Raw genomic sequence first — 21,590 nt, forward strand, 5'->3', positions numbered from 1 at the left:
CATCTCTTGGTGAGTCCCTCAGAAGCGGTACTGGACTTTAAAAAATGTTTTTTTCCCAGAACGTCATTTCGGACAGCACCCCTGGATGAGACTTGTCTCCCTCCCCACTGTGGACAGGAAACTGTTAAAAGAAGAATTTGCATAAGCAATAGGCAGCCACATATAAGATACTACACCTGCCACAGTACCTCAGTTTAGTTTCCTGTCCCGGACAGGATGCATGGGAGAGGTCTCCAGGAGTGCCATCCATGTCAGGCGGCAGGGGCAGCGTTTTCCAGGGCTCCAAGCAGCACTGTTCAGTGAACAGTCGGAGCCCTGCAGCGTGGAGGAGGCTTCTCCATCGGAGGCAGCAACCTTATGCGCGCATGTGCGTGCATTGGAGAGAGTTCACTTCCGGTTGAACCGGAGGTAGTCACGCGCTGGCGTCCAGCGTGATCTGAAGTCTGAGCCGGGCGGCAGGGGCCGCGGCAGTGATTAGGAATCGGCATACAGCTGATTCCTTAAGGTAAGAAGCTGATTAAGCATATGCTTAGCCGGCAGGGGCCGCATGCATAATTGGATCAGCTGCATCAAATCAGCAGCACAGGTATAAGTTTGTAGAGTCCATGATGCACTCTGGTTTGTGGCTGAGGATCATGGAGGACGCCTCTGGGTCAGCTCCTGCACATTCTGCTGAATCTGCCCAGGATCCCTCTCTGGCAAGTAGATGTGGTTATGTTTCTTCTGCTTGGCTGGATGTATGTTATGTATAGAGGGATTTGTCTAATGGCTGGCTATCGTTTATTATGTTTTATACCCCAAAAGACATAAGACTGAGAAGGTTGAAAAGTCTGAAAAATCTTCTACTCAGTCCAGTCAGCATGGATTGGCAACTCTGAATGGAAATTGTGCCAGTATTGTACAGAGAAGGTCCACAGCAATAGGAAATTAAAGACTCTGCTATTGCTTCTACCGCCTCAGCTGCTTCAGATGGGCCTGGGACTAGTACTGCTATGGCTTATCTACCTGTTCTAGCTAATCAATCATCTCCTATGTTGTCTGCACCTCTAACTATGCGTCCTGCTTCCAAGAGACATAGGCCTCTATTTATTGAGCATTCCTGCATGCGGTAATGCTCAAAACAGCTGACTTTACCCACCATTTAGTAAAGTGTACATTCATAAAACCTGTGTCCGCATGAAAATCTATAATTCCTGAGCAGGTGCGGGAAATTACCGCCTTGTGCGGAGATTATCACAACACAGGTCACTGAAGGTTAATTCATAAAAATTAAAGCAGGCAAATGTGAGCAGAGAAACCCTGGCTGTTTAGAGAAGGCGATAAGCCAGCCATAACAGGCAAGCTAATGGAGAGACAGACATCCCAGGCAGCTGCAGTGAGAGCAGAACAAACTGCATCCCAGAATACCCAGGCTGTGTTTTTAACCCCTTGGGTACCTGTTTTCAGATAAATTTCACATCAGAAAGCCTGCATGTGTAACATTCTTGAAGTTCTTCTAAGCTGCAGCAATTAAATAGATTGTTTAGAAGAACTAGACAGATTCAGGGCAAGGAGAGGCAATTTAAACAAAAATGCACATGTAAAGAAATGCTGGGGCTGCCTCCTTTATAGTAACTCTCTCTGCACAGAGAAGATGTATCAAACTAGGAGGAAGATTTGAGTAAAACTGACTAAAGGCCTTTTTTTCATTACCCTGCGAGTTACGATTTGATTCTGATCACGAGGTACGTTAAACTAATGGAAACTGCAGCAGCAATTTCCATTAGTGCAATCTGATTGCGATGCGATTTGGACAAAGCACAATCGTCATCCTCCTGCATTGTATGCAATTGAGCTGTGCTATAAGTATAGTAGCGCAATCGCATAGTGGAAATTGAAGTGCGATTGGGATCGCAAATGCGGTTGCGATCACATTTCATAGTGGAAAAGAGCCCTAAACGAAATGTTTTTTTCGTGAATTAATGAAAGACTTACTAATAGGTATTAAGTCTGAGCAGAAATCTTTGACACCTTTGGATCAAATGTATGAGAGTTTGGCGGATCCTCATTCTCGGCTTATTCCAGTCCATTCTACTCTTAAGAATAGGATTAAGGAGTGGGATAATCTAGGAAAAGGTTTTTTTTTTGGCCCAGATCATTATCTAAATGTTGTTTTTCTCCTGAAGATCAGGGTTTTGGGGAACCCCGCCTAAATTAGATCCATATTTTTGAAGAGTATCAAACAAAACTGACCTACTTTTTTGAGGATTTCTGGGAAATTTTGAATGATTTCCCTAAAGTTTGGAATGCTTCCAATTATCTAGTGGACGCTTCAGATGATACGGTTAAACTTATGGCCAGAACTACGGCATTAGTTAATTCAGCCAGAAGAGGTGTATGGGTAAAAACTTGGAATGATGACAATTCTTCAAAATCAAGTTATGTGGTGTACCTTGTGAAGGGGGTCTGCTGTTTGAGTCAGTTAGACAACCCTCTAGACAGAACGGCAGACAGACATACAAAAAAAAAAAGTATTCCTGTTAAAGGAATTCTATCGATTCACATATTTTCAATTGACACAGGAATTGTTTGGGAAGTGTTGCTAAGTACTGGTGTATACATTTTAGTAGCAACCTCTTTGTTTACTGTTATCAAAATGCTTTCAAACTTTACTGACAAAACTGACTCTGAGCCATGAGGAGAGGGGAAATTCCCCTCACACTTGATCAGTTAACTCTGTGTAACTGTGTGTGACAGAGAGAACAGCTGCAGCTTCTGTGTCCTGTTTCGGACTGAAGTGTCTGTAGAGAGCAGAGGAAATGTAACTAATTGTTACAGCTTTTCATACTGTTTTTTGCTTTCAGAGTTTGTTTATTTGCTTTCTGTAGTCCGATATGCAACTCTGGCTGTGCATTGAAGTAGACACCCCTTCTGCAATTGATTTATCCCAATATAGCTAATCCTACCCTCAGTAAATTACAGCTTTTGCCTCTGATATTTAACATGAAAGGTAGGTACATGCTTACACAGCAACTTAGACATTATTTGTACATTGTCATTTTAGAACACTTGGGTATTGATAGTATTCCTTTAAAAAAGGACCTTTTCAAAGTAAACGGTCCTTTCGTCCCTCCTTCTAAGAATAAGTCAGATCCCTAGTCCTCTAAGGGCAGGAGATGGGCTCTCTACAAGTCACAGAAGCCTAAGGGCCTGTTCAGACTGCACACGTTTCCAGCTGCGTTTTGGAAACGTGTGCAGAAGGCCAACACGCACGACATCAGACAGTGCATAGAGTGCACTGTCTGATGTGCGGTCCGGGAACGCATGCTGCACGCAGATTTAGCAAAAACGCGCGGCTGTCCCATTCACTTTTCAGTGATATGGGATCAGCCACGCAACGCATGCAAACGCGGATGACGTGCGTTCGTACTCGTTGCGTTCCGCATGCGTGGCCGTCCGCGTTTGTAATGTGAACCGGCCCTAAGTCCAACTTCACTTTTACCAAGAAGTCAGATAAGCAATGACGCTAGTATTCCAGTGAGATGGAGAATTGCAAATTTCAAAACATGGCAACTACAGTGCACAAAATATTGGTTATTTAGGCTTCTTTTACAGTGGGACGTTACAGGCGCAGGTTAGAGCAGCTTGTAACGCAGCCCAGCTCACAGTAATGAAAAATCAATGGGCTGTTCACAGTGCCCACGTTGTGTTACACTGTAACGCTGGACGTTTAAAGAAAGTGCATCATGCTGTGCGTTATACACGGTTTTAGCCGCATTAGACTGTTTGCATATGCTCAATAACGTGTGTTTTTTGTTTTTTCTTGCAGGAGAGGAGGGGAGAGTCCGCTGTTGTGGCCAGCCGCATGACTAATTAATATGCACTGCAGTATTAACTTCCTGGAGCGGCCGCTTATTGGCTGGCAGGACCACGTGATGCGGAGTTTATCCGATCACGTGCTCTCCAGTCTTTTGCCGCATGCGCCGTTTTCGTCCGATAGTATGCGTCAAAAAGTACGCATCACAGACCCATCAGGAGACTCATAACGTGGCTCTAAATAGCATCCAACTTCAAAGCTCACATGCGTTGCGTTGGGGGCACGTTATGTGACCTTAGCGTCGCATCTAACGCAGCGTCTTAGTGGGAAAGAGCCCTTAAGGTGGTTTTTGGAGATACAGAATAGAGTTCTGCCAGCCTCCTTTTAAGAGCTTTTGCATTACTCCCCACTTGCAGGACCAAATAAAGTTTTCAGCCCTACAATCAAAAGTCCTTTCCCTGTTTAGAAAAAAAGGGTAATTCGAGAAGTACCGAAATGTCAGAGGACAAGGATTCTATTGCCCTGTGTTTTTTCTAGTAAAGGAGCTACAGGGAAATTATCAGTTCATACTAAATTTAAAGAGTCTAAACCAGAAGGTAAAATACAGAAAATTCAGGATGGATTTGATCTATTATTCATCTCTTACAGAAGGACGATTTCCTAGCCTTTCTAGACGGAAGAGATGCGTATCTTCAATTACCGATACATCTGTCTTCTCAATAATGCTTAAGGTTTGCCATCCAGATGGAGGAAGAGGTAAGAATGTATCAGTTTAATGCTTTGCCCTTCGGATTATCCTCAGCTCCAGGGTTGTTTATGAAGGTAATGTCTGAGGTTCTGGCTACACTTAGACAGAGAAAGGTTAACATTTTGGGTTACCTTGATTTTCTGTTTTGGTGGACATCTCCCAATTCGGTAAGAGATCAGATTGTTACGACAATAGTCTTACTACAAGATCTAGGTTGGATCATTAATTGGGAGAAATCTTCCTTAATTAAATCCTACACAGATTATAAATTTGTTTGGGCTATTTCATTAGCATATCAGACACAGGGGGAGCAATTAAATTCTATCATGGCTCATTCCACAAGAGGAATTTCGACTTCTTGGGCAGAGAGGGCAGGGGCCTCCTATAGATCAGATCTGCAGAGCTGCGACCTGGTCAAGTCACAATACGTTTGTAAAGCACTATCGCCTTAATGTATTGGCCTCTGCAGGTTTATCCTTCAGAAGGAAAGGTTTGCAAGCTGTGGTCCCACCCTAAGGTTTTAACTCTTGTATATCGTCTCATCCAGGGGTGCTGTCCGAAATGACGTTCTGGGAAAGACCACTTTACTTACGGTAAAGTCTTTTCCAGTAGTCATGAGGACAGCACCCCTGCAACCCGCCCTTATTTGGGTAGGAAAGAGAAATAAGTTTGTGTAAGCATCATTAAATGTCCGTGTCATCTTTTTATCAACTGAGGTACTGTGGCAGGTGTAGTATCTTATATGTGGCTGCCTATTGCTTATGCAAATTCTTCTTTTAACAGTTTCCTGTCCACAGTGGGGAGGGAGACAAGTCTCATCCAGGGGTGCTGTTCTCATGACTACTGGAAAAGACTTTACCGTAAGTAAAGTGGTCTTTTTTTTCCCTTCAACAGAAGATCTGCCACGTTGGAGTGAGGAGGACGCCGCCGACCCCGACACCAAGCTGAACCCCGGCGAACTCCAAGCAGAGGATCTTCAGGAAACCTCATAGCTTTGAGCAAGCTGAGGAGGATCTGCAGTCCCGACGAGACCTCTCCTCATATGTGACTGTGTGCAGTGGAGTAGAGCTCCCCAGAACAACCTCTCACTTGTCACTTTGTCACTGGTCACTTTGTCATTTTGTCACTTTGTCATTTTGTCACTTTGTCAGTCACTTTGTCACTTTGTCACTGGTCACTTGTCCAGATGATCTCGGTACACCTCCTGCGATTCAAATTCCTGCACACATTGCTCTGGGATTTGGGTGTGATGAATGATGCATCTAACTGGCCACCGGAGGCAATTAAGCCCTTCAAAACATTGAAAGCAGCTTTCTGTTCCGCCCCCATTTTGTGTCATGTTGAGTTGTTGACGTCATGTTGATCCTCGGCCTCGCCTTGCATTTCAGTGCGAGGTGCATTTTCCACAGAAAAAGGTTGTGAATCCGGGCACAACATTTGTGGCTGTTCCATTGACCTTTCACAGGTAGAAGATTGTGGGGGTGGGAATAGCTCCTCCGAATAGCCCATTGTGTCCTGAAAACTACTCATTGCATTGCTTTGCGCACGCATTTTTTTTGTCCTCATGCAAGGCCTGAGTTGCGCATGAAAGAGTGGCCTTCTCCTCCTGCGCCCCCTCCTGTTCCATCACGTCTGCTGCTGCTGCTGGGTTAGCGTTGCCGCCCGGTCTTATCTTTATTACATTTATGACTGCATGGCGGTACAAAGCATGCTATCCGCACGCTTCTTGTCCTCATGCAAGGCCTGAGTTGCGCCTGAAAGCGTGGCCTTCTCCTCCTGCGCATCCTCCTGTTCCATCACGTGTGCTGCTGCTGCTGCTGGGTTAGCGTTGCCGGTCCCTGTTTATGGAACCTCTCATCTTTATTACATTTATGACTGCATAGCGGTAAAAGCAGGCTATCCGCACGCTTCTTGTCCTCATGCAAGGCCTGGGTTGTTGTGTCTCAAAAAGCGTGGCCTTCTCCTCCTGCGCCTCCTCCTGTTCCATCACGTCTGCTGCTGCTGCTGCTGGGTTAGCGTTGCCGGTCCCTGTTTATTGAACCTCTCATCTTTATTACATTTATGACTGCATAGCGGTAAAAGCAGGCTATCCGCACGCTTCTTGTCCTCATGCAAGGCCTGGGTTGTTGTGTCTCAAAAAGCATGGCCTTCTCCTCCTGCGCCGCCCTCCTCCTGTTCCATCACGTGTGCTGCTGCTGGTGCTGGGTTAGCGTTACCGGTCCCTTTTCCTGGAACCTCTTCTCTGTATTACATTTATGACTGCATGGCGACAAAAAGCATGTTACCTGTGCAAAGAAACATGACATTTTCCACATTTAAAAGACAGTTTTTCCTTTGAAACGTTACAATCAATTTTCTCAAAAACTATAAGCTCTTTTTAAAATATTTTTTTCCCTCTTGTACCCACTCCCAAGGTGCACATACCCTGCACATTTGGGGTATGTAGCATGTAAGGAAGCTTTACAAAGCACGAAAGTTCGGGTCCCCATTGACTTCCATTATGTTCGGAGTTCGGCGCGAACACCCGAACATCGCGGCGATGTTCGGCGAACGTTCGCGAACCCGAACATCTAGGTGTTCGCCCAACACTAGATTTTGGTAGCGATTTCCCTGCTCCTATACAATTTATTAGAATGGAAAAGCTCCCAAAATGCTGCATTTTAAAGCAATCCCTAAATGCTAAAAAAAAACGCTCTAGTGGGTTCCAGGCCTTACAGGTAGTCTGAAGCCTATAAAGTGTCATTCATTTCTTTATAAATCCCTAATCCCATATCACTCTAAAGAACCCACTAGAAAACTCCTGGAGAGTCTATCAAAGAAAGGCCTTATTGGTGTTTGATGCTATAAGAATAGCTCCTTTTATTTTACAGGTATGTGCTATAAATATATTATACTGAGCCTGTGTTCTGCATCATTCAACAGCTCAATATAGTATTAGGATAGACAGATTAAAGAGAACCCGAGGTGGGTTTCTGACATCAATATTAGGACACAGAGGCACATTCTGCATACAATGCCCAGCCTCTGTGTCCTTACAGTGTGACTCCAGTCTCCCCCGTGCTCTGCTGTCCTCCAATATAAAAACCGTCAGGCTAGCGACACGTAGATTGTCGCTAGTTGGCTGTTTACCTTTTGGCTGCCACTCAGCGCCGCTCCCCCGCCTCCTCTATAGCGCGGCTCCCTGCCTGCTGTAAGCTTCCTCCAAACGGCTGACTGGGGGCACACTGTAAGGACACAAAGGCTGGGCATTGTATGCAGAATGTGCCTCTGTGTCCTAATATTGATGTCAGAAACCCACCTCGGGTTCTCTTTAAGTATTACTTCAACTTCACGTTAATGAATGCTATTCTCCTGTAATTGAGACATCTTGACCTATCCTTCCCTTCTTCGGGTATCAATGTTGTAACTGCTTGATGAGTTATTCTTCAAAAAAACATTCCATATTAATATTTCATTAGACAAATTACAAAAATGAGAAGCCAATTGCTATACAAACCATTTAAATTGCTCGGCGGGGCAGCCATCTGGCCCGGGACTTTCACCAGATGTCATTCCTTTAACTGCAGCCAAAACTCTTCCTCTGAAACCTCTCTTGCTGGGTCTTCTAAGACTTCCTGATTTATCCTTGGTATATTACTTTAATAATGTATCTATGCTGTACTTTGTTCTTCTTTTAAATTGTATAATTTATTATAATAATTTTCAAATTATTCACCAATTTCTTGTCGTACAATTTGAATATTTTTCCATCTGCTCCAATAACCTTTTCAATGAAAGTACCGGTACCTGGTTTTTGCTACAGGCTAGCCCAGGCATGCGCAAACTTGGCCCTCCAGCTGTTGAGGAACTACAAGTCCCACAATGCATTGCAGGAGTCTGACAGCCACAGTCATGACTCATAAAGGCAAATACATTGTGGGATGTGTAGTTCCTTAACAGCTGGAAGGCCAAGTTTGCCCATGCCTGGGCTAGCCAGTAGTCTACCAGATTTATTAGTTCTGATATATCTTGTTGTCCCATGATTTTTTCACCAATCTGTCATACATTTTATATTAATTATACTATTAATCTGTATTTCAATCAAGTTACTTTGTCACTTATTATAATTATGCCTCTGCTCCAAGTCACTCTTTTTTGTTTGTTTGTTTACTAGATATATGATTAAAGGGAACCTGGACTGAAAGGCACATAATGGCTGCCATATTTATTTCCTGTTAAAGGGAACCAGAGAGGAACGGGGGGTGGAAAAAGAAAAAGATTTTATACATACCTGGGGCTTCTTCCAGCCCCATAAGCCTGAATCGCTCCCACGCCGCCGTCCTCAGCTTCCTGGATCCGCCGGTACCGGGCCCGTCACTTCCGGCGGACGCGGCCAATTGTCCGCATCACAGGGGTTCCCTCCATACATGTACGCATGCGGCTGCGCAGTAAGCAGCCACATGCGTATCTGTATGGGGAGAGCACCCTGTGATGCGGAGAATTGGCCGCGTCCGCCGGCCGACTTGCCGACTCGCGGCAATGACGGGACCCAGTGGCGGCTGATGCAGGCAGCGGAGGAGTGCGACGTGGGAGCGATCCGTGCGTATGGGTCTGGAGGAAGCCCCAGGTATGTATATCTCATCCTCTCTGGTTCCCTTTAAACAGCGCCAGGCAGTCCTGACAATCTCTTTGGCTGCAGTAGTGTCTGAATCACCCACCTGAAACAAGTATGTGGCTAATCCAGTCACAAACATCTGATCTGCATGCTTGTTCTTGGTCTAAAAGTGTTAGAGGCAGATTCCCAGAAGGACTGTCAGACTATTTGCATTCTTTAAAAGAAAATAAATATGTCCCATAATACAATTTTCATCATATCTATTGTTTTGCTTTCCGAGTAAAAATTCCTGATTGCGTCTTAAATGTTTTTAATTATTTCCTCATTTTCTTATAAATATTTTGTATGCTTTCATGGCTTGGCACAAGTGACCTTTTCCCTCCATTTTAATATAATCATTACTAGCAGATGGTCTGAATATGTGACTTTACCAATTTTATTGTCATATCTTCTGTTATGCTTAAGATGTAATGCTCAAGAATAATCTTTTCTGAGTAAGAGTTACATACGGGCAGCATGGTGGCGTAGTGGTTATCTCTCTCGCCTTGCAGCGCTGAGTCCCTGGTTCGAATCCCAGCCAGGGTACTATCTGCAAAGAGTTTGTATGTTCTCTCCGTGTCTGCGTGGGTTTCCTCCGGGCACTCCGGTTTCCTCCCACATTCCAAAAACATAAAGATAAGTTAATTGGCTCCCCCTAAAAAAATTGGCCCTAGACTACAGTACTTACACTACATAATATAGACAAGGCAATGGTAGGGATTAGATTGTGAGCTCCTTTGAGGGACAGTTAGTGACAAGATATATATATATACTGTACAGCGCTGCGTAATATGTAGGCGCTATATAAATACTTAATAATAATAATAATAATAATATGTGGACTAGAATATAATGCATGTTCTTTGCATTTAAATTCAAAATTTATAAATGAAGGGATTGCACCTGAACTGAGAGGGATATGGAGGCGTCCATAGTTATTTTCTTTTAACCACCTGTTAGAGCGGTGACAGTATATCTACCCTCCTTGAAACTTCATCTTAGCTACGGGTGTAGATACAAGTACCTTGCCGTGATCGCCTGCCTGTCGTGTTCTCATCGCCGCCCGTTAGTACACTGATTGGTAAATCAAAGTGTCTGTAATCCAGGATCACCGGGATCAGTGAGATGCTGGTGGTTATTGACAAAGTGAAAGTAAAAACACAAACACTTCCTGTTGACAGTACACAGGAATAAAGTGGGGGACATCTAGTGGACACCTACATACATTAAATTAAAATAAATCCCCCATTAATTTACCCCTCCCCCCTTCCTATAGTTACCAAATAAAAACACTTGCAAAAAAAGGTGACCTTTAAAAAAAAAAAAATACATAAATAGTTACCTTAAGTCCTCAACTTTTTTAATCTGTATGTCATGAGGGTATATTACTGTTAGTTTTGCAAATAAGGGCTTGTAGTTAGTAATATAGTGTAAACGAACAACAAAGCTGAGAAAAATTATTTTATTTCCCCAAAAAATATTGTCGTCATGCATTGTACTTGGGACATAATTTAAACGTTGTAATAATTGGAACAAATGGGCAAATGTGTGGGTTTTATCCACAGTAGCACATTTTATTTTAAAACTAAAATGGCTGAAAACTGAGAAATCCTAATTGGTAGCGAAAAAAAACAAGATATAGATCATTTTGGTGTGATAAGTAGTGATGAAGTTATTGTCAAATGAATGGGAGGAGCGCTGAAATGTTTAAATTGCTCTGGTCGATAAGGAAGAACACAACCTGTAGTGGTCAAGTGGTTAAACAATACCATTTGCCTGACATTACTGTTGATCTCTTTGGCTGCAGTTGCATCTGGATCACCCACCAGTCAGACTTCAGTCAGAAATATCTGATCTGCATGCTTCTTTAGGGTATATGGCTAAATGTATTAGAAACGGGATCAACAGGACTGCAAACAAATGCTATTACAAGGAGATAAATGTGGCAGCCTCCATATCGCACTCTGTTCAGTTGTCCAACTGTCTATGAACATTTTTAGGGCTCTGCTCAGAGGACTCTGAATCAAAGCTGAATCAAAAGGAATGATTAGAGCCCTCTTGATAATTTTCTCCCTCATAAAAGGGCTTCAGATTGTCCAAAACTCCTCTAATAAAAAATGACCTGTGTCTGGTTTGCTGCATATAATATTTACCAGTGTTACTCATTGTCTGACTAGTTAAGCTTATACCATTAGCACCCATGCCTGATGATTTTTAGACATTTTCCTGTTTTCAAAGGTAGTTTAAAGTTATTTAAGATGGCTACCTACATGCAATTTTCTTATTAGGATTAATAATTTATGTTTAAAGCCATCGGGAATCATATTTAAAAAAAATAAATAAATAACAGATGTGTTGCAAATGCATAATACTTTCCCATGGTGTCATTTTTGCCGCTCCCCCGCCCCTGGATCAGTAAAGATAGCTGCCAACCTTTGCTTCATCTTCCGGGTCAGCAGCTTCTTCCATTCTAATTTCTCTCACTCTCGGGTGCGCGGCCGTGAGCACGTGCGTGCGCACACTTGTTTAGAAGCGCGTGTGCATGCATGCAATATGTGGTGACTGACTTGTGTGCACAGTCAAAAGAGCTGCCGGCACATCCGTACTTTTGTCTTGCAGTCTTATCTGCTCACAGCGCTGCCTGTCGTCACTGTGCGTGCTCTGTGTTAGCAGGGAGCCACACATCAGTATGTGCCCGCAGCGCTGTTGGAGTATGAGCAGGGGAGCCGCGCATCAGTGGGAGCGCGGCTCAGGGGGTGGAGAAAGGAGAGGAGATGGCTGCGCATCACAGAGGAGTGACAGAGCAGGGGGAATAAGCTCTGCCTCCTCTCTCGTGTGGAATTATTCGACTGAACTGGTCAAAAAAGAAAACAGTGATTTTGGGGACCAGGCTGCAGAAAGAGTAGCGAAATAGGGACAGATCATAAGAGGACAATGAGGTAAGTGGTCCTCTACAGTAAAATCCCCCCCAAAAAAAACAGTTCCCATTGACTTTAAAGGGACTCCGAGCAGTGCAAAAACTATGGAAAGATGCATATCATTTTAAAGCTCTCTTTCTCCTCTTTCCAATGATATATAAACCACCGCCCTACGTCTTTTAGTTTTCGCTATTTTCGCGATTGAAATTGCCGCGGCCGCGATTTCGATCGCGAAAATAGAGAAAACTAAAAGGCGTAGGGCAACGATTTAGGTGTCGCCAGAAAGAGGAGAAAGAGAGCTTTAAAATGATATCCATCAAGCCATAGTTATATTGTATTACACAGGCCGACACTTTCCCCAGTGTCAGCAGCTCCATTTTGCTGAATGCAGCTGCTGACTTTGACAAAAAGTCGCCCTGTGTAATACAATATAACTATGGCTTGATGGATATCATTTTAAAGCTCTCTTTCTCCTCTTTCTGACGACACCTAAATCGTTGCCCTACGCCTTTTAGTTTTCTCAATTTTCGCGATCGAAATCGCGGCCGCGGCAAATTCAATCGCGAAAATAGTGAAAACTAAAAGGCGCAGGGTGGCGGTTTATATATCATTGGAAAGAGGAGAAAGAGAGCTTTAAAATGATGTGCATCTTTCCATAGTTTCTGCACTGCTCGGAGTCCCTTTAAATTTGCATATTGAGCAACCTTGGAATTGACCTGGCTTGGCTCTGAAGATTTATACTGTATAAAGGCTTGCTTTATTTTACTTTTTACTAGTTCATTTATAATTTTCCTCTGTTAAAATTGATAGTTTTTATTATTAAAACATTTATCTTTATTTATCTGTTCTTTAAAAGCATGAAAGAAGTTTAAAACACCAAACGGCTCTAGGAAAGATGTGGAAATCAGGTTCAGCACCAAGCCCCCCAAAGTGAACAACCTGAGAGTCCTCGGCTCTTCACCCACGGCTTAAAGTGAATCTGAAGTGAAATCAACTTATGAGACAATGCGGTGCTACCAACTGTAAATAAATCATTAGTAACATAGAATGAGTCTCATATTTTTATTTTTAATAAAATGGTGTCACACTGCCACAGCTACCATTTAGAATCCACACACTGCATTGTTAAGCTGAAAAAGAAGCAGAAATAATGACCTTTTGAGCTTTCCTACAGTAAAACCTTAGTTGTCCGCCTTCTTCCTGACAGATAACAGGCTTTTGGCTTCGAATTACTTTTTAGCAAACTGGACTGAATTTGACAAGCTGTTCGATGAACTCATTTGCATAGATGACAAAAGTAGTGTTTTAGCTCTTGCTGTACTCGGAAACAGAACAAGACATTCGACAATTTCTAATTAGGGTTAGGACTATATCTATGTTAATGTCATCATGTCACCTATCACTTCAGGTATGTTTTAAGTTTCTCGCATTCCGCCAAGACATATACGTACATTCATAAGCATCCATGTCTTGCTGAAAGGAAAGGAATACTAGGCATGCTTCCGCACCCATACCAGTGACTCTTATGCTAGGTACACACCATACAATTTTCTGTTAGATTCTTCTGTTAGATTTACCTACAACATGGAAAAAAGCTATTTGGCAGGTAAATCTAAGAGAAAATCTAACAGAAAGTTGTATGGTGTGTACCTAGCATTAGACATCCAATTGCCTATCCAGTCTCTATAAGGAAATTATCCCACCCTTCATCAGGCATTTTCTACTTTTTGTAACCTTTACTCCATTAGGAAAGTTAGTCACTTACCTCTTGAGCCCACTGCTAGTCGCTGGGACCCTCTTTTTCTTCGTGGCCATGCTACCATCCATTAAAATTTTCAGCCTCACTTACGGCCCACACTTGCTCAGTAGCACGGAGCCACTCGTGCAGAAAAAATAGCCCTGCACTACACAATGTGGCTGCGCTTGTTCACCAACAGAAGCACGACCACACAAACCAATTTAACAAGCCCTTGTTGAGTAGGTTTAGAGAGTCTAAGCACTGGAATGACAAGCTCGAAGAGAAGCCTTTGGATTAGTCATGTCTTAAGACGTCAGTCTTCTCTACCTTCTTGACAATCAGTGCAAGCAGGTGACCCTATTTACAGGCCCATTTTTGCTCCTATATTTCCCCAATGTTGGTTTGAGTAGTCTTTTCTGCTGTATGGTACAAAGGTGTTTTAAGAAATTCCAAATTATTACCATTATAACCGATAACTTTTTTTCTTCTTAGACTAGTCCATTCATTTTTCTTTAAATTGGAAAAGTGTACTGCATATGACACACATATGACTTGCTATCCTACATACCTGACCTATTTCTATCTCTGGTGGTGCTTCCTCACCAAGAGTGTCTTTAAAGATTAATTTTGCCTTGTGCCACCACATGTAATTTCATTTGATTGATCTTTATTGATGGGGGCTTATTTTATGCTGGAAATCGGGTCTCCCCGTTGTCTTCCCCTGAAAGAGAGTCTGAAGCGAGAATAAATCTTGCTTCAGACCTCATAGATAGCAGGGGCATGTGTGCCCCTGCTAAACCGCCGCTATCGCGCCGCTAAACGGGGGTCCCTTCACCCTCAAATCCCCTCGGTGCAGCGGGGGAGCCCTTCTTGGTTGGGGCAGGGCTAACCACCGCAGCCCTGCCCCACGCGCGTCTGTCAGCGCGTATCTCCGCCTATCCCCCGCCCCTCTCAGTCTTCCTTTACTGAGAGGGTGCGGGGGAGAGGCGGCGATGCGCCGCTGATAGACGCGACTGGAGGCAGGGCTGCAGCCGTTAGCCCTGCCTCCAGGAACGACCAAGTCTGCGACCAAGTGTTGCAGTGGGGGGTTTGGGGGTGAAGGGACCCCCGTTTAGCAGCGCTATAGCGGCGGTTTAGCAGGGGCACACATGCCCCTGCTAACTATGAGCTCTGAAGCGAGATTTATTCTCGCTTTAGAGTCTCTTGAAGTCATATCTTATCTGACACATTTTGACTTCCCTCTCAAGAGCCTGAACACCAGAATTTCCAAACTGACATATTTTAAAAAAAAAAACATTTATATTCTTTTACATTTTTTTTAAAGGTTTTCATTTTTTTGTTGGGGACTCTTCAATTTGTATTGGGGGCTAAGGAGCAAACTTAAAGGGATACTTAAGTCAAAAATAAAAAATGATTTTTACTCACCTGGGGCATCCCTCAGCCCCCTGAAGCTGTATGGTGCCCTCGCAGCCTCTCTCCGATCCTCCTGTCCTCGCCGGCGGCTACTTCCGCGTTCGGCGACAGCCGCCAACAGGCTAGGAACGCGAGTGAATCTCTGCGTTCCCAGCCGCTATATCACCCTCTATGCTGCTATAGCGTATATGTTATATGCTATAGCAGCATATAGAGTGATATAGCGGCTGAGAACGCGGAAAATCACTTGCGTTCCCAGCCTGTCGGCGGCTGTCGCAGAACCCGGAAGTAGCCGCCGGCGGGGACAGGAGGATCGGAGCGAGGCTGCGAGGGCACCATACAGCTTCAGGGGGCTGAGGGATGAGTAAAAATCATTTTTTATTTTTGACTTACGTATCCCTTTAAAGAGGAACTCCAGTGAAAATAATGTAATAAAAAAAGTGCTTCATTTTTACAATAATTATGTATAAATGATTTAGTCAGTGTTTACCCATTGTAAAATATTTTAAATCCCTGATTTATATTCTGACATTTATTACATGGTGACATTGTTACTGCTGGCAAGTGATGTAGCTGCTGCTTGCTGTTTTGGCAGTTGGAAAGAGCTGTAAACGGCTATTTCCCACAATGTAACAGGGTTCACAGACAGGAAACTGCCAGAAGTACCTCGGTATGCAGAGCTTCTTGTGGGAGGGGTTTCACCACAATATCAGTCATACAGCACCCCCGATGGTCTGTTTGTGAAAAGGAATAGTTTTCTCATGTAAAAGGGGGTATCAGCTACTGATTGGGATAAAGTTCAATTCTTGGTCGGAGTTTCTCTTTAAGTCAAACTCTAATAACAACAATTCTATTGAACTATCACTAACCCTATGCTGTAATGGTAATTCCGTGTATGACCCTTAAGGTGGCCATACACTGGTTGATTTGCCATCAGATCGACCAACAGATTGATCCCTCTCTGATCGAATCTGATCAGAGAGGGATCGTATGGCTGCCTTTTACTGCAAACAGATTTCAGCATGAAACCGATCACAATCTGTGAAGCTGCGCCCCCCGCATACATTGCCTGCTCCGCCGGCGCGTATCCCTGGTCTATGTTGTCTTCTTCTCCGCACTGGGCTCTGAGTCCGACTGGCTTCACTAAACTTCCTGCCGGGAAAGTTTAAACAGTAGAGGGCGCTCTACTGTTTAAACTTCCTGCCGGGACAGGAAGTTCAGTGAAGCCTGCCGGACTTGGAGCCCAGCACAGGGAAGAAGACAGCGGAGACCTGGGATACGCGCCGGCCGGATCAGGTAATGTATTGCCTCTAGCATCGGTCGTCGGACATTTGAACGCCGCTATTGACGCACTCCCGACCCGCCGGCGATCTAGCAAAATCTTCCGCACGGACGGATAGACGGGAACGATTGATTTCGGATAGAAATCGATCGTTCTGTCAGCGTTTGTGCAATGATTTCACAGCAGATTCTATCACAGTGAACGAATCTGCTGTATATCGGCAAGAAAATTGTTAGGTGAATAGGCCCCTTTAGACTGACCTTATCTGATAGTCATGATTTGCAAAACTAGCTCCTTTTCAGGTGGCCAAACGCAAATTGGGTAACTGAGCGATAAACTGTTTATCTACTTACTAACTTGTACCAGTTAGTATAAGAGCAGATTCAAGCACAGAAAAGTTCTAACCTTGCACTGCTCAATGCAGTACAATGCAATGAAAATGTGATTGTGCACCCGTCCCAACTATGGTCCATATCCTATTCAAGGTGATAAGTAGCTTGCAGATGCGAGCTACTTATCACCTTGTCATCGCGCGAGGATTACCGGCAAATCCTATTGCCCATATCCTTCGCGCGATGGCCCGACCGTTAAGGAGCATTACTCAGGCGAAAGCCTGAGCGATGCTCCCTATTACCGAGCGATGGGGAGTGAGGTTTACGCTGTGGTGCTGTCCATCAGCACCACGGCCTCACTCCCCACACATGCACACTCGCCCGCCAAACATCGCCGACATCTTCCGCCGCAGCATCTGGGGGTCTCCTTTAATAAGGAGACCCCCAGAGCTCCCTGTCGGGTCACCGCACACTGTAGAAGCCCCCCATGTAGCTGCGCCTGCTCCCCTGCATACATACCGCCGCAGATCACCCGACGCCTCTTGCCGCAAAATCCGTCGTGTAATTACAGTGTATCTGACACTGTAATTACTGTGCGCATAGAAGGAGCCCGGGCAAAGCATCTTTGAATCTGCAGCCTGGGCTCCCCATTGGTCCGCTGTGTGAGTAATTTTATTGGTTTAGACAGCGGACCAATGGGGAGCCCAGGCTGCAGATTCAAAGATGCTTTGCCCAGGCTCCTTCTATGCGCAGTTTGCGCACAGTAATTACAGTGTTAGATACACTGTAATTACATGACGGATTTTGCGGCGAGAGGCGTCGGGCGATCTGCGGCGGTATGTATGCAGGGGAGCAGGCGCAGCTACATGGGGGACTTCTACAGTGTGCGGTGACCCGACAGGGAGCTCTGGGGTCTCCTTATTAAAGGAGACCCCCAGATGCTGCGGCGGCGACGTGCGTTAGCCAGTTTAGACCTGCTTTTTGCAGGTCTAAGCTAACGCTCATGTCTGCCGGGAAGTATCGCTTCCCGGAGGCATGATAAGGGTATTTGGATAACGTTTTATATCGTCCAAGCGAGTTCTTTTCCACCTGGGGGGGTCTAAAGTTTTATAAGATTAGGCGATGCCCCCATCGCCTAAGTTAAGAACTCGCCAGTGCTAAGCACTGGCGAGTTCATCAATAGAATATGGCCCTATGACTCTTACACCCAACACACGCCCCTCCCCCACTTCACTCCCAATGAAAAGAACAGCCTTCCTCGATCATTAAAAAGAACAAGCACCACGTTTGGGGAGTATAGGCTGCTGAAAGATTTCATTTCTTGCTGCTTGAATAGTTAGCAGCATAGAATAGGAGCTAATCACTTCTTAACTGTAACCACACTAATCCGTTGACTAGCAGTAAATTTGGTTGCTCCTGTATCACAGTCCTTGTTAGGTTCCCTGAGAAATAATTGTGTTTTGAAGCGTTCCTGAAATATGCAGAAAGTTTTAAACTAGAAAAGTGGGATGCGAGTTCACTTACCCCTGGCCATCTATCGACTGCTCATTGTCCTTGGGGTCCTCCGATCGACAGTTTCAAAACTCCTTTCCCCTACAGCTTACTGGCATGTGAGTTCCGAACTGTACGCTCCTAGTAAAAAAGAAGATTGTGCACATCTTTTTTCTTTCGTGCATGAGTGCTTCCTTTTATTGGTCATACGTACGCATGCCCAGTTCTCAATAGTTTATGTTTGGCCATGGGCACTTCCTCCATATTATTCAACTGAAGGGGACAGTCAAATATTAAAGGGGCGGGTAATGGGAGGGACTTCAAAGATGATGAACAGTTGGAGGATGGACAGCAGCAGGTGTTCAAGCCACAGTAGCTGTTATCCCCTTTACCACGAGAAGTCTTAACCTTTTTTCGAATAGATCATCAGGGGAGGGGGGGAGGTCTGTGTGGCTGATATGGTGAAACCCCTTCCACAGTGTGGTGTCATGACAATGGTCCTGATAGTCTGCTGTCTGGAACCTCATTGCATTGTGGGAAATAACAGTTTTTCCCAACTGCCAAGCAAGCAGTATCTTCCTCTGTGCATAGAACTCTAAGTAAACGAACATTCCGTACAGATCACCTGGCTGGACCCAGGACCTGTTTCCACTACACGCAGATTGGATGCAGAATGGATGCAGAAAAACTGACTCCAATGAACGCCTGTGGGCCTGTTTCCACTAAATTAGATTTTTCTGATGCAGATTTTCTCAAAGGCATTCGTTGAAGTCAGTTTTTATACATCCATTCTGCATCCAATCTGCGTGTAGTGGAAAGCGGTTGCCTCCCGTAATACGTTTCAGAATGTAAAGCGGGGAATGGAAAGATTTTACAATGGTCAAATTCTGACAAAATCTATAAATGAACCACTTCACCACTGAGGGGTTTTACCCCTTGAGCACCAGAGCAATTTTCACCTTTCAGCGCTCCTTCCATTCATTCGTCTATAACTTTATAATTACTTATCACAATGAAGTGAGCTATATCTTGTTCTTTTCGCCACCAATTAGGCTTTCTTTAGGTGGGACATTATGCCAAGAATTATTTTATTCTAAATGTGTTTTAATGGGAAAATAGGAAAAAATTTGGGAAAAAATTTACTATTTTTCAGTTTTCGGCCTTTATAGTTTTTAAATAATGCATGCTACTGTAATTAAAACCCATGAAATGTATTTGCCCTTTTGTCCCGGTTATAAAGCTGTTTAAAATATGTCCCTATCACAATGTTTGGCGGCAATATTTTATTTGGAAATAAAGGTGCATTTTTTTCAGTTTTGCGTCCATCCCTAATTACAAGCCCATAGTTTATAAGAGTGTTATACCCTCTTGACATAAATATTTAAAAAGTTCAGTCCATAAGGTAACTATTTATGTATTTTTTTTATTGTAATTTTTTTTTTTTAATTACAAAAAAAAAAAAATTGGGGCGTGTAGGAGGTAATGAGTTACTTTTTAGTGTAAAAGTAATGTATTTGTATATAAAAATGCTTTAGGGTGTAGTTTTACTATTTGGCCACAAGATGGCCACAGTAACTTTTTGTTTATGCGACCTGCAAGCGTACAGGAAGTACGCTTGCAGGAAGGGTTAGGAGGCTGGGAAACTGTTTTTTTCTCACAATGATCGCTGCTTCTCATAGAAGCAGCTGATCATTGCGGGGGGCAGAGATCAACAAACGGGAAAGGTTTTTCCCGTTCATTGATCTCCGGGCAAGCGGGCGGTGGCGTGCACGAGCGCAGGGGCGCACGAGCGAGCGGGAGCGCGGACAAGCAAGCGGGAGCGCGGACAGCGGCGGGAGCGGCGTCAGGTGCGAATTTCTCCGTCCCTTAGTGTTAACAGGGTGGAAAAAGGGACGGTGAAATACGCACCGCTGGGGGTAAAGTGGTTAATATTGTATAATTCAAAACAATGTATTGTAATAATCAAATTTTATTAATATTATTTTTCACTACAGTTCCTCTTTAAGTGGCAGGGCATCAGAGTATTGCTGGGGGAAGGGGCATGATTTGATCCAAAAGTACAATATAAAGCTTCTGACACCTTCTGTGATCGAGGCTTTCAGACTAGGGCATAACATGTGATTACTGATACCTCTGCTGGCATACAAGTATTCACTTGGTCATAAACCCAACCTGTAAGGTAATATTTCTCCTAGGCTGAGGCTACCTTGCAACTTTTTAATAAAAAAATATTTCAGTAAGCATGATAAGGAATGACCGGTCTTTTAAATTCTGGTTACGAACCTCAGAAACCCGGGAAAGGAAAAGGGAACAGAAAACACCAGGAGTGCCAGATAGTGTAGTATTTCCAGGCAATTAAATCGTGTGTGAAATAAATACTACTTACAAAACTGGCTTGCTATTAGGCAACCACAGTATCGGGCGGATGTAAAATTCCATCTCCATGCGGATTGGGTATCTTCTTCAGGATCGATTGGGTTGCACTTCAGAAAAAGGACCATTGGACAATTATCACAGGGGAAACTGTACACTACATGGGAGGAGGAGCCCCAATGTGGTATGCAATATTTAAACTTGGGTAATGGAACAGGGGCGTAACTAGGAGCCACCGGGCCCTCCTGCAGAGATTCTGACGCCCCCCCCACCTCTTTCCGCTAGAAAGAGGAACATTCCAGGTGGAACGCAAGGAAGGTATGTATCTGCCTGCCGCTGCCCAGACACTAATTTAAGCTGGAGGGGAGCGCAGAGGGGAGAGCCCAAGGTGAGGGGGGGGGGGACCGTCCCCCCTCCCCGCTGAGTGTGGCCATGGCTTTCCCCTCATGCTGCGTCCCCTCCAGCCCCCAAAATGGCCCTGAGCGGGCCCCGGGGGGGGGGGGCAGGCCCCCCGCAGGGGCTGCAGGCCCTATTGTTACGCCCATGTAATGGAACATTCTTACCTCAAGTTGAACGTTTGAAGGATAATAATTTTATTAGACACAGGAAAATACGATGGCTTTAGCAGGACCTGCCGATTTCCTCAGGTCTAGAGTACAGTGTCGTATACAGCTGCATGCATGGACTAGCAGCACATACCTATAGGCACTCCCATTCCGGGTATGCAGATGCATAAGGCACTGTACTGTAGACCTGAGGAAGAAGGCAAGTTATGTGAAACGCGTTGTTTTTTTTTCCTGTGTCCAATAAAATTATTATCTTTAAACCTCCAACCTGAGGTAAGATTGTTTCATTACCCAAGTTTA

Source organism: Hyperolius riggenbachi, chromosome 9, assembly GCF_040937935.1.
Source record: "Hyperolius riggenbachi isolate aHypRig1 chromosome 9, aHypRig1.pri, whole genome shotgun sequence".
NCBI classification, from domain to species: Eukaryota; Metazoa; Chordata; class Amphibia; order Anura; family Hyperoliidae; genus Hyperolius; species Hyperolius riggenbachi.